The sequence below is a fragment of the Arachis hypogaea genome, chromosome 10 (genome assembly GCF_003086295.3).
Source record: "Arachis hypogaea cultivar Tifrunner chromosome 10, arahy.Tifrunner.gnm2.J5K5, whole genome shotgun sequence".
Lineage (NCBI taxonomy): Eukaryota > Viridiplantae > Streptophyta > Magnoliopsida > Fabales > Fabaceae > Arachis > Arachis hypogaea.
The window spans coordinates 86,655,120-86,669,080 of record NC_092045.1 but is presented as its reverse complement, the minus strand read 5'-3'; the positions used below and the strand labels follow the sequence as shown (position 1 = coordinate 86,669,080).

General features: G+C 39.1%; 1 non-coding gene across 1 annotated transcript; it reads left to right on the top strand.

The window, feature by feature from the left end:
* The first annotated feature begins 3,996 nt into the window (after positions 1–3,996).
* On the top strand, positions 3,997–4,104 carry LOC112718649 (small nucleolar RNA R71). The gene has a single exon (XR_003160980.1). It is a non-coding gene; the product is annotated as a small nucleolar RNA R71 (small nucleolar RNA).
* The last annotated feature ends 9,857 nt before the right edge of the window (positions 4,105–13,961 follow it).

Genomic DNA, 13,961 nt, shown 5'->3' with positions numbered 1-13,961 from the left:
GGCCAGGATGTTATTCCTGTAGGCCCTCCTATCCACTGATGCTCAAAGCCTTGGATCCCTTTTTTTTGAATTCACTGCTTTTTCTTGCTTCAAGAATCATTTTTATGATTTTTCAGATCCTCAGTAACATTTCTCCTATTTCATCATTCTTTCAAGAGCCAACAATTTTAACATTCTTGAACAACAAATTCAAAAGACATATGCACTGTTCAAGCATACATTCATAACTTTAAGGCATAGACACTAAGACACTAATGATCATGTAATAAGACACAAACATAGATAAACATAAGCATAAAAATTCGAAAAACAGAAAAATAAAGAACAAGGAGATTAAAGAACGGGTCCACCTTAGTGATGGCGGCTTGTTCTTCCTCTTGAAGATCTTATGGAGTGCTTGAGATCCTCAATGTCTCTTCCTTGTCTTTGTTGCTCCTCTCTCATGATTCTTTGATCTTCTTTAATTTCAACGAGGAGGATGGAATGTTCTTGGTGCTCCACCCTTAGTTGTCCCATGTTGGAACTCAATTCTCCTAGGGAGGTGTTGATTTACTCCCAATAGTTTTGTGGAGAAAAGTGCATCCCTTGAGGCATCTCAGGGATTTCATGATGAGGAATTTCCTCATGTCCATGAGTGGGATCTCTTGTTTGCTCCATCCTCTTCTTAGTGATGGGCTTGTCCTCATCAATGAGGATGTCTCCTCTATGTTAATTCCAACTGAATTACAGAGGTGACAAATGAGATGAGGGAAGGCTAACCTTGCCAAGGTAGAGGACTTGTCCGCCACCTTATAAAGTTCTTAGGATATAACCTCATGAACTTCTACTTCCTCTCCAATCATGATGCTATGAATCATGATAGCCCGGTCTATAGTAGCTTCAGACCGGTTGCTAGTGGGAATGATTGAGCGTTGGATAAACTCCAACCATCCCCTAGCCACGGGCTTGAGGTCATGCCTTCTCAGTTGAACCGGCTTCCCTCTTGAATCTCTCTTCCATTGAGCGCCCTCTTCACAAATGTCTATGAGGACTTGGTCCAACCTTTGATCAAAGTTGACCCTTCTAGTATAGGGGTGTTCATCTCCTTGCATCATGGGCAAGTTGAATGCCAACCTTACATTTTCCGGACTAAAATCTAAGCATTTCTCCTGAACCATTTGGGTCCGGGTTCACACTTTGATCATGGTTCTTGGTGATCCATGCATTAGCATAGAACTCTTGAACCATTAAGATTTTGACTTGTTGAATGGGGTTGGTAAGAACTTTCCAACCTCTTCTTTGGATCTCATGTCGGATCTCTGGATATTCACTCTTTTTTGAGTTTGAAAGGGACCTCGGGGATCACCTTCTTCATGGTCACAACTTCATAGAAGTGGTCTTGATGCACCCTTGAGATGAATCTCTCCATCTCCCATAACTCGGAGGTGAAATCTTTTGCCTTCCCTTTCCTCTTTCTAGAGGTTTCTCCGGCCTTAGATGCCATAAATGGTTATGGAAAAACAAAAAGCAACGCTTTTACCACACCAAACTTAGAAAGATAGGAGATGGAGGGGGGCTTTGTGTTTCGGCCAAGGGGGAGAAGTAGTGTTTAGGTTGTGTAAAAATGAAGGAGTGAAGATGGGTTTATATAGGGGTGGAGGGAGGGGTAGGGTTCGGCCATTATGGGTGGGTTTGGGAGGGAAAGTGGTTTGAATTTGGATGGTAAGGTAGGTGGGGTTTTATGAAGGATGGATGTGAGTGGTGAAGAGAATGGTGAGATTTGATAGGTGAGGGGTTTTTGGGAAAGAGGTATTGAGGTGATTGGTGAATGGGTGAAGAAGAGAGAGAGTGGTGGGGTAGGTGGGGATCCTGTGAGGTCCACAGATCCTGAGGTGTCAAGGATAGCTCATCCTTGCACCAAGTGGCGTGCAAAAACGCCCTTTCTGCCAATCCTGGTGTTAAACGCCGAGCTGCTGCCCATTTCTGGCGTTTAACGCCAGCTTCTTGCCCATTCCTGGCGTTAAACGCCAGTCTGGTGCCCCTTTCTGGCGTTAAACGCTCAGAATGGTGCCAGACTGGGCGTTAAACGCCCATTTGCTGCCCTTACTGGCGTTTAAACGCCAGCAAGCTTTTCCTCCAGGGTGTGCTATTTTTCTTTCTGTTTTTCATTCTATTTTTGCTTTTTCAATTGTTTTTGTGACTTCACATGATCATCAACCTATAGAAAACATAAAATAACAATGGAAAATAGATAAATATAACATTGGGTTGCCTCCCAACAAGCGCTTCTTTAATGTCAGTATCTTGACAGTGCGCTCTCATGGAGCAACACAGATGTTCAGAGCAACGTTGGAACCTCCCAGCACCAAACTTAGAGTTTGAATGTGGGGGTTCAACACCAAACTTAGAATTTGGTTGTGGCCTCCCAACACCAAACTTAGAGTTTGACTGTGGGGGCTCTGTTTGACTCTGTTTTGAGAGAAGCTCTTCATGCTTCCTCTCCATGGTTACAGAGGGATATCCTTGAGCCTTAAACACAAAGGATTCTTCATTCACTTGAATGATCAATTCTCCTCTGTCAACATCAATCACAGCCTTTGTTGTGGCTAGGAAAGGTCTGCCAAGGATGATGGATTCATCCATGCACTTCCCAGTCTGTAGGACTATGAAATCAGCAGGGATGTAATGGTCTTCAACCTTTACCAGAACATCCTCTACAAGTCCATAAGCTTGTTTTCTTGAATTGTCTGCCATCTCTAATGAGATTCTTGCAGCTTGTACCTCAAAGATCCCTAGCTTCTCTATTACAGAGAGAGGCATGAGGTTTATGCTTGACCCTAGGTCACACAGAGCCTTCTCGAAGGTCATGGTGCCTAATGTACAAGATATTGAGAACTTCTCAGGGTCCTGTCTCTTTTGAGGTAATCTCTGCCTAGTCAAGTTATCCAGTTCTTTGGTGAGCAAAGGGGGTTCATCCTCCCAAGTCTCATTACCAAATAACTTGTCATTTAACTTCATGATTGCTCCAAGGTACTTAGCAACTTGCTCTTCAGTGACATAATCGTCCTCTTCAGAGAAAGAATACTCATCAGAGCTCATGAATGGCAGAAGTAATTCCAATGGAATCTCTATGGTCTCAGTGTGAGCCTCAGATTCCTATGGTTCCTCATTAGAAAACTCATTGGAGGCCAGTGGACGTCCATTGAGGTCTTCCTCAGTGGCGATCACTGCCTCTTTCTCCTCTCCAAATTCGGCCATGTTGATGGCCTTATACTCTCCTTTTGGATTCTCTTCTGTATTGCTTGGAAGAGTACTAGGAGGGAGTTCAGTAATTTTCTTACTCAGCTGACCCACTTGTGCCTCCAAATTTCTAATGGAGGACCTTGTTTCAGTCATGAAACTTTGAGTGGTTTTGATTAGATCAGAGACTATAGTTGCTAAGTCAGAGGAGTTCTGCTTAGAATTCTCTGTCTGTTGCTGAGAAGATGATGGAAAAAGCTTGCCATTGCTAAACCTGTTTCTTCTACCATTATTGTTGTTGAAACCTTGTTGAGGTCTCTGTTGATCCTTCCATGAGAGATTTGGATGATTTCTCCATGAAGGATTATAGGTGTTTCCATAGGGTTCTCCCATGTAATTCACCTCTTCCATTGAAGGGTTCTCATGATCATAAGCTTCTTCTTCAGATGAAGCGTCCTTAGTACTGCTTGGTGCAGCTTGCATTCCAGACAGACTTTGAGAAATCATATTGACTTACTGAGTCAATATTTTGTTCTGAGCCAATATGGCATTCAGAGTATCAATCTCAAGAACTCCTTTCTTCTGATTCATCCCATTGTTCACAGGATTCCTTTCAGAAGTGTACATGAATTGGTTATTTACAACCATTTCAATGGGTTCTTGAGCTTCTGCAGGAATCTTCTTCAGATGAAGAGATCCTCCAGCAGAGTTGTCCAATGACATCTTGGACAATTCAGACAGACCATCATAGAAGATACCTATGATGCTCCATTCAGAAAGCATGTCAAAAGGACACTTTCTGATCAATTGTTTGTATCTTTCCCAAGCTTCATAGAGGGTTTCACCTTCCTTCTATCTGAAGGTTTGGACTTCCACTCTAAGCTTACTCAATTTTTGAGGTGGAAAGAACTTTGCCAAGAAGGCATTGACTAGCTTTTCCCAAGAGTTCAGGCTTTCTTTAGGTTGTGAGTCCAACCATATCCTAGCTCTGTCTCTTACAGCAAAAGGGAATAGCATAAGTCTGTAGACCTCAGGGTTAACCCCATTGGTCTTGACAGTGTCACAGATCTGCAAGAATTCAGCTAAGAACTGATGAGGATCTTCCAATGGAAGTCCATGGAACTTGCAATTCTGTTGCATTAGAGAAACTAATTGAGACTTAAGCTCAAAGTTGTTTGCTCCAATAGCAGGGATAGAGATGCTTCTCCCATAGAAGTCGGGAGTAGGTGCAGTAAAGTCACCCAGCACCTTCCTTGCATTATTGGCATTGTTGTTGTTTTCAGCTGCCATGTCTTCTTCTTGTTTGAAGATTTCTGTTAGGTCCTCTACAGAGAGTATTGCTTTAGCTTCTCTTAGCTTTCACTTCAAGGTCCTTTCAGGTTCAGGATCAGCCTCAACAAGAATGCTTTTGTCTTTGTTCCAGCTCATATGAAAGAGAAGAGAACAAGAAAGTATGGAGTCCTCTATGTCACAGTATAGAGATTCCTTGAGGTGTTAGAGGAAAAGAAGAATAGAAGGAGAAGGTAGAAGAATTCGAACTTATCAAGAGGGATAGAGTTCGAATTATTGATAGTGGAGGAGTGTCAATCCTTAAATAGAAGGATGTGAGACGAGGGGAGGAACTCGAAAATAAAATAAAAGATTTTAAAATGATTAAAAGAAATTTTGAAAATTTGATGAATGATTTTCATAAATTAAAGTTGGGAAAGAAATAAAGTGATTTTGAAAAAGATTTTGAAATTAGAAATCAAAAAGATATGATTGAAACTATTTTGAAAAAGATGTGATTAAAAAGATATGATTCAAAAACAATTTAAAAAGATTTAATTTTTAAAATTAATGACTTGGCTAACAAGAGATTTAAAAGATATGATTCAGACATTAAACCTTTCTCAACAGAAAAGGAAACATATTTTGAAATGTTGAATCAAATCATTCATTGTTAGCAAGTATTTTTGAAAATGGAAAGAAATTGATTTTGAAAATATATGATTGAAAAGATATGATTTGAAAAAGATTTGATTTTGAAAAATTATGGAAACTTGAAAAAAATTTGAATTAAAAACAAAATCTTCCCTCTTGTGCCATCCTGGCGTTAAACGCCCAGAATGGTATCCATTTTGGCGTTTAACGCCCAAAATGCAACCCTTTTGGGCGTTAAACGCCCAGCCAGGTACCCTGGCTGGCGTTTAAACGCCAGTTTTCCTTCCTCACTGGGCATTTTGAACGCCCAGCTTTTTCTGTGTAATTCCTCTGCTGTATGTTCTGAATCTTTAATTCTCTGTATTATTGACTTGAAGAGACACAAATTAAGAATTTTTTTGAATTTTTAATGATGAGGAATAATCAAAATGCAACTAAAATCAAATAAACAATGCATGCAAGACACCAAACTTAGAAGTTTGTATACTATTGACACTAACAAATTGAGAATGCACATGAGAAACAACAAAACACTCAAGACAAGAGAATTTAAAGATTAGATCAAGGAAATCATAAAGAACAACTTGAAGATCAATGAAGACACATGAATGAATTCGAAAAATGCAAGAAGAACAGAAACATGCAATTGACACCAAACTTAAAATTAGACACTAGACTCAAACAAGAAACATAAAAATATTTTTGATTTTAAGATTTTATAATTCTTTTGGATTTTTCAAAAATTGAGTGGAAAAGAAAATAAGGATATTAAAATTCTTAATGAGAATTCCAGGAATCATGCAATGTTAGTCTAAAGCTGTAGTCTAAAGAAATTAGACATGGCTAGCCAAGTTTCAGCAGGACATTACATTCAAGAGCTAAATTGATGAGAATCAATCAGCTTTGGTGATGATAAGAACATCACCTGAAACTCTAAAATTCATTCTTAAGAACTCTGAAGAACAATACCTAATCTAAGCAACAAGATGAACCGTCAGTTGTCTAAACTCGAACAATCCCCGGCAACGGCACCAAAAACTTGGTGCACAAAATTGTGATCATCAATGGCGCCATCAACATGGTACGCTCAATTGCAATCTCAACTCTTTATCACAACTTCGCACAACTAACCAGCAAGTGCACTGGGTCGTCCAAGTAATAAACCTTACGCGAGTAAGGGTCGATCCCACGGAGATTGTTGGTATGAAGCAAGCTATGGTTATCTTGTAAATCTCAGTCAGGCAGATTCAAATGGTTATGGAGGATTGATAATTAAAAGATGAATAAAACATAAAATAAAGATAGAGATACTTATGTAATTCATTGGTGAGAATTTCAGATAAGCGTATGGAGATGCTTTGTCCCTTCCGTCTCTCTGCTTTCCTATTGTCTTCATCCAATACTTCTTACTCTTTTCCATGGCAAGCTGTATGTTGGGCATCACCGTTGTCAATGGCTACAGTCCCGTCCTCTCAGTGAAAATGTTCAACGCGCTCTGTCACAGCACGGCTATTCATCTGTCGGTTCTCGATCATGTCGGAATAGAATCCAGTGATTCTTTTGCGTCTGTCACTAACGCCCCACAATCGCGAGTTTAAAGCTTGTCACAGTCATTCAATCCCTGAATCCTACTCAGAATATCACAGACAAGGTTTAGACCTTCCAGATTCTCAAGAATGGCCGCCAATGGATTCTAGCTTATACCACGAAGATTCTGATTAAGGAATCCAAGAGATATCCACTCAATCTAAGGTAGAACAGAGGTGGTTGTCAGGCACATGTTCATAGGTGAGAATGATGATGAGTGTCATGGATCATCACATTCATCAAGTTGAGGAACAAGTGATATCTTAGAACAAGAATAAGCTGAATTGAATAGAAGAACAATAGTAATTGCATTAATACTCGAGGTACAGCAGAGCTCCATACCTTAATCTATGGTGTGCAGAAACTCCACCGTTGAAAATACATAAGTGATAATGGTGATCATTGGCTTCGGCCCCAGAGAGGGAACCAGAAGAACTAAGATGAAAATACAATAGCAAAAGGTCTTATTTATAGAGAATTAGTAGCTTAGGGTTTACAGAAATGACATAAAAATCCACTTCCGGGCCCACTTGCTGAGTATTGAAGCTTCTTATGTGTAGAGACTATTCTTAGAGTTAAACGCCAGCTTTTGTGCCAGTTTGGGCGTTTAACTCCCACTTCTGTGCCAGTTCCGGCGTTAAACGCCAGAATTCTTGAGCTGACTTGGAACGCCTGTTTGGGCCATCAAATCTCGAGCAAAGTATGGACTATTATATATTGCTGGAAAGCCCAGGATGTCTACTTTCCAACGCAATTGAGAGCGTGCCAATTGGGCTTCTGTATCTCTATAAAATCCTCTTCGAGTGTACGGAGGTCAGAATCCAACAGCATCTGCAGTCCTCTTTCAGTCTCTAGATTAGATTTTTGCTCAGGTCCCTCAATTTCAACCAGAAAATACCTAAAATCACAGAAAAACACACAAACTCATAGTAAAGTCTAGAAAAGTGAATTTTAAATAAAACTAATAAAAATATAATAAAAACTAACTAAAATATACTAAAAACATACTAAAAATAATGCCAAAAATCGTATAAATTATCCGCTCATCAACGTAGTAACACGATGCGTTAGTTCCTTAAGACGTGATATGTGTATATGAGAGGTGAAGTGGTAGGTGTGTAACGTTATGATGAGTTGTGGGTGTTTTGTCCTTTGCAAACGAGCTTGCAGGCGTTAGGCTCATAATCGGCTATGAGGTTGTAAAGTTCTTGATGGAGATGGAGAGTTGAAGCTTTGAGGTTGAGATGAGATTAGTATGCGGATGTTGAGCACGTCGTTGTAACCTCATCCTGTTTTATAACCTTCAATGCCTTGCTTTACTACCACATGCTTGACCTATGACATCTTTTGCATTTGAGCCTACCTTGTAATGTTTGCTTTGTAACCATATTCCTACCTTGGTATCCTTATGCATACGATAATCCAAGTAATTGAAAACCGTACATATGTTTATATTTTGAGATATTTTTGCTTTTTCCTTAAATGTGATCAAGGATGAACTGATATGAAATTTCTTTCGTTTTGTATCAATTTTCGAGGGCGAAAATTTTATAAGGTGGGTAGAATGTAAGACCCAGAACTTTTGAAAAGTCTTATTATGATCAAGTCTCAAATCCTATGGTTATTTATAGCCTTAAGTTCAGAAATTATTTTATTAAAAGTAATTAAGGCAAGTTTTGATTTATTGGATTTGAGATGAGTTATGATTATTATCCAATTTTATAATTATTGGATTATTTTCTATATTTGAATTATAAAGTTGGTAGTTGTGAAATAATAAGAAATTTATATGATTTGGACTAAGTAATTAATATTTTAAATATTAATATTGCTATTTTGGAAAACGGAGAAATTAAGTATATTATTTCTAATTATTTGGTTGGGACATTTTATTGAAAATAATTTGTAAAAATGAGGAGCAAATAGTATTTTCCATATACAATTAGTGTTGGATTTAATTTGGGTTTCAATTACTATATTATCCCTATTTTTGAGTGAAATTACAAAAATGCCCCTAACCCTAATTGAGTGCACATTTTCCCTTCCAAAAGCCAACCCTAGCTGCACACTATTGATGATAGTAGCAGCAGCAGCCACCCCCCTTTTTCATAAACACACATGGTCCCCTGTGAAAGAAAAGAAGGAGATCTGGAGGGAGGGATGGTGTAGCCACCACGCCTCGCCGCCGCACCACCGTGCCCTCGCCGTTGAGCTCAGTGTGTCGCCGCCCAGTCGCATCCAGTCCATCGCCGGCCGTTGTTGCCATCGTCAACAATGGAAGAGAGGGAAGGAGTCAGACGCGCAGAGGGGGGAGAGCAAGATCTGAGGCCGAACTGAGGTCTAACCACCCCGTCAGAAACCTCTCGCGTCGCCGTGACCTCCAGTCGGTGTGCTCTGTCGCCGGGAAACGCGTCGCTGTTGGGGTATCACCGCCGCCGTCCCTGTTGTGACTGGTGTCGTGCCGGAGGACCACCATCGCGGGAGAAAGGGAGGGAGCTCGTGGTAAAGAGAGAGGGGAGCTGTCTTGTGCGTTGCCGTCGCACCTAGATACCGCCGCTGCTACCGCGAGCTCGCCGTCACCGGAGCTGGGTATTTGTCCTTGCCAGCAGCGAAGAAGAAGCGAGGTAAAACCCCTCCATGTCTGCTATTTCGGTTCGCCGAGAAAGAGCTATCGCTGCCGTTCCTGCCGCCGGCAAGCCTCAGTTAGCACCGCCGAAGCTCCGGCCATCACCGTCGTTGAGAAGCTCACCAGAGTTGCTAGAGGCTGCCGCCGCTCTGCCTGGTTCTATGTTAAGTCGCGTCGCCATGCCTGGCCACCGAAAAACCCCGCTGCCGTCGCCGGAAAACTCTGCTGGTAAGGGTTTTGAATTCGGTCTTCATTCGTTTAAGATTCTAGAAGCTTTAATGTCTCTGTATGTGGGTTCCAGGTGCCATTGCTGGAGTCTGGTCGCCGCTGCTACTTGAGGTGGTTACCAGGCTGCTGCCAAACCGGTTCAGAGATCGCCGCTGTTTCGGTTCAGCCGCTCCTTCTTCGTTCGGTAAGGGATTTCGATTCGAAAGCTCTCTAGTTACTATTCTGTCATCATACACTAAGGTTTTGCGGCATCAGTTGCTATGAGACTAAGTTTCTATTGTTATATGTCGCAATTAGTGTTGCTGTGGTTACCACGGGAGTGGCTTGGAGCCAAGGTTTCGGTTGTTGGTGATCTCGGTTTAAGAGAGGAGGTTCCTGTGACACGTTTGGGTTATGAAATTGCGTTTGAGGTAGGGGCGCTTTCCAAAAACAATGTTTTATGTATTGGAATTATTACATATGGATACTGATGTGAGATATTGTGTATTTGGTGATTGTATCTGCCTTATGTATTATTTGATTGACTCGAATGATTATGGATGTTGGTTTGGCTGAATTGTTGTGCGGCTTTGTGAAATGAAATGTTTTGAAGTTGATTCTTTAAAGATTTGAAATCTGAGTTTAATCCGCTGAGGATTGATTTGATTTGAGTTAATTGTTTTGATGATTTGAAAAGTCGAATGCACCTTTGAATTCAGCCTGGTTTACTTTAATTGACTTGGTTTTGGACAAATGATTTGTTACTGAGCCGTTTCTTTAAAGCTTTAAAAATGAGTTAAATCGGTTGATATTGATTTGATTTGAAATAGTTTCCTTGAGATATGCCACTGAGGTGACTGATGGATTTAGCGTGATTTTGAATTGAGTTTTGGGATTCTGGACTGTTGAAAAAGATTGAGGAACGGTTTAGTTGGGACCCGAACCGGGTGGCAAAATCCAAGTTTTAAGGGAGATGCTGCCGAAATTTCTATAAAATTCGAGGCTTTATTTGAAATGTTATTTGGGAAATTTTGAGTTTAATGCCTTTCCTATTTACTTGGAGGATTGTGAATTTAGGTCTTCTTTTATTAACTTTACTTAGATCAATTATGAAAAGCAATGAAGCTATGCTTTGAAAGAATTACTGAAAAGAGAATCATGATTTCTCCTTATTTTCCAAGAAGAATAGTATGTCTTTGGGTACAAGTTATTCGAAAGAGAATTTTGCTTTGAGGCTGTTTTAAAAAGGTAAAACGGGTTTATGTTTTTCTCTATTAAACATAAAGGGTGTCCATTGGAAGAGTTTTCGTGATTTTAAAAGGAATTGGATTTCGATTGATGAACTTCTTTATTTTGACATTTTGAATGAGATTCAGAGTACCCTTTGAACTCTAGTTTAACACAACAAAAATGATTCTCTTAGTAGTTTGAAATGCTTCAGATTTAATTATGGAATTGAAGCCGGTTTTGTTTAAGTAAAGGAAATGGCTTTGAAAAGAGTAATTGATTACATGACTCAGATTGGCTTAGATCCTATTTTACTACTCAAATTAGGAAGCCAAGGTTTTTAATGAATTTAAAATGAATTTGGTGAAATGAGTTATGTTATTCTCCCCTAAAGACTTGGGACTCTGTCGAGGAACTTTTGTTATAAAATCCCATTGTTGTATGGGTGATTTTGAATACTTTGAAATAAATCTTTAACCTTCCATGGTTTTGAAAGTTTTGGAAAGAGAATGCCGAGAGTGGCTTTGTTTTAAAAAGGAAACTCACTTTGAGTAAATTTGGCTTATGAGCCTAAGATGATTTGAGAAACGATATTTCTAAAGCCAAGGCTGAAAAGAGTTGAAACTTGATTTCAAAGTGAAATGAATAGAGAAAATGATTTATGGCTTAAATGCCGATTTCATGAATTTAATGATTTTGAATGTGGAAGTGTTGTTTTGTTGTGAGCCGGAATGGCTGTGTATGATATGAATATTGGCTGGTTCTGGATTGAACCGTGAGCCAGATAGCTGAGATGGATGTTGATCCATGATTGAGAATAAAAGCATTTATGCTGAGACATTGATAAGTTGTGATGTTGCACTTCCACTATCGGAGATAAGAGTTTTTCTGGGAGGAAGCAGTGGCTAGCCACCACGTGCTCTAGGTGGAGACTCGAAGCTCTTTTGACCCTATGTCGTCAGGGTGGCCGGGCACTGTGAAATTCCCGGATGAGCCACCCCCATAAATATTCACCAGTGAGGGTGATGGATATGGATCATGATTATGATCAAGTTTATATTGAGTATAACTCGAGTTAGGGAGACACGACAGAGGGACAATCCAATGGTTAGCTACCAGGACTTGTTGGGTTGGCTATATAACCGACAGATGATATCATCAGCCACTAGGGACAGGCATGCATCATATGCATCTATGTGACATTGTTTGGGTGTGCATATTGTACTTGGTTTGCCTACTTGTGTTTAACTGCTAATTGTTCTACTTGCAATAACTGTTTGTTGTGTTTGCATCTTCCTACTTGTGTTTGCATTTGGAACTCTGTTGGATTGTGGTAGATTGGTTGTGGTTGGATTGTTTGGGTCTAGGGCCGTGGTTGAATGAGATGGACCGATGGTTGATTTTGGTTTTGTGGTTCTGGTTTGGAATAAGATATGAAAGGCTATTTTGATTCAGTATAAATAAACCTTTTTGAAAAGCTTTGATGTTTTGAGAATTGAACGGTTCCTCTTTCAGAAAATATTTCCAACTTTATTTTTATTGAAAACCGTTGTTTTTGAAAAGAGGCATAAGACGGTTATTAATCACTGGTGCGGTTATCTTCACGTATCCTATTATAGTAATTCCCAAAAACCCTCTACTGAGAACCCTTTCGAGGATGATGTTCTCACCCCCTACATTTTTCCCTTTCAGGATTTGGATGCAGAAGTCACGAAGAGTTTATTTAGTTGTGGTTGAAATGCTCTGTATGCTTTAGATTATTATTTTGCTGTACCCTCGCCTTTATCTTGATATCTTCTGTAAGAGGGATAGAAATTGTATTGGTTAATGCTTGTAATAATTACATACTTATATGTATATGTATGGATGTACGTTGTATAGCAAAAGTATTTTTGGGAGCGGTATTGTGGTTTAAAGTTTTAAACAGGCTCATATTTTAGTAATAAATAGTATAAGTGTCGTCGTAATGTCCGAACTATCAGAGTCGCGCAGCCGGAAGCGTGAGCTTTGGTAGTTAGGGTGTTACACAACCTCAGCTGCACCACCCGCCATCACAGATCGTCGCTGTCGCTGTAGCCGATCGGCGTCGTCACAGCCGTTGTTGCTCACCAACCCTACTCATTCACCTCGCTCACCTTGCCGCTGTTCCTCATCGAGCTCAAGTCGCTCCCACTTCTCTCCTCACTGTCACTCTCCTCGCCGGCTCGCCTCTTTGATCTACGGTTTGCGGTCTCCAGTCTCTGCTCATCTTGTCGTCCCTCTTTCCTCCCTCGTCGTCTCTCTAGTAAGCATTCTTTACTCACTACTTACTGTTGTTGTGCTTCTTCAATTTTTTTTCTGAGTTAATTTTTATTATTTCTTTTTAATGTTAAAACAATTAAACTAGAGTCATTAATATTATTTATGATTGTTGTTAATGGTTGATAACCTGATTTTATGTTGTTAGTTGTTAATTTTGTGTTGTTAATTGTTGATAGCTGATTGTTATACTATGTTCTTGACTTTCTTCTTAGTTGTTGCTGATTTTATCATTTTAGTCACTTAGTTGTTGCTAAATAAAATTGATAATTTGACTTTGTATGTGATGAAACTTTTAGATTTGAATGTGGATTAGCCATTTATGATATGCTTTATCATTTTTGTGCATTTTGATTTTTGTGCATTTTGAATTTTATTGTTATATAAATTATTGAATTTTCATATAAACTTTGTGTTTACTAATCATAATGCTTAATTTAAATAATTTATATGCTTAGTTCTTAGTACAATAAGATTATATGAAGAATAGTTCTACCGATTTTCACTTAATTAGGGGAGAAAATAATTTACACCATTCTTGAAAGATATAAAAAGATAATATTGCAAATTAAAATCATGTGTGTCTTTCTTCTTAAACAGCTTAATGAGTTTATATGTAGTTTTGTTGCTGATCATAAAACTCGTGTATTTTTATTCTTCCTCTTTGATTATATAACTTTGATTTTGATCTGATCTTAGAGTGAATTAGAAAGTAAATGCGATATATTATTTAATATTCATTTATATAAGTTAACTTTTTATTTAATACTAATTTATTTATTAATTGTTATTTTTTTTAATTTTCAGCTTTGAATCTTGATTATCAAAATTTTAATGATGATGGAGATATGGAAAGTGATCGAGAATAAGGATT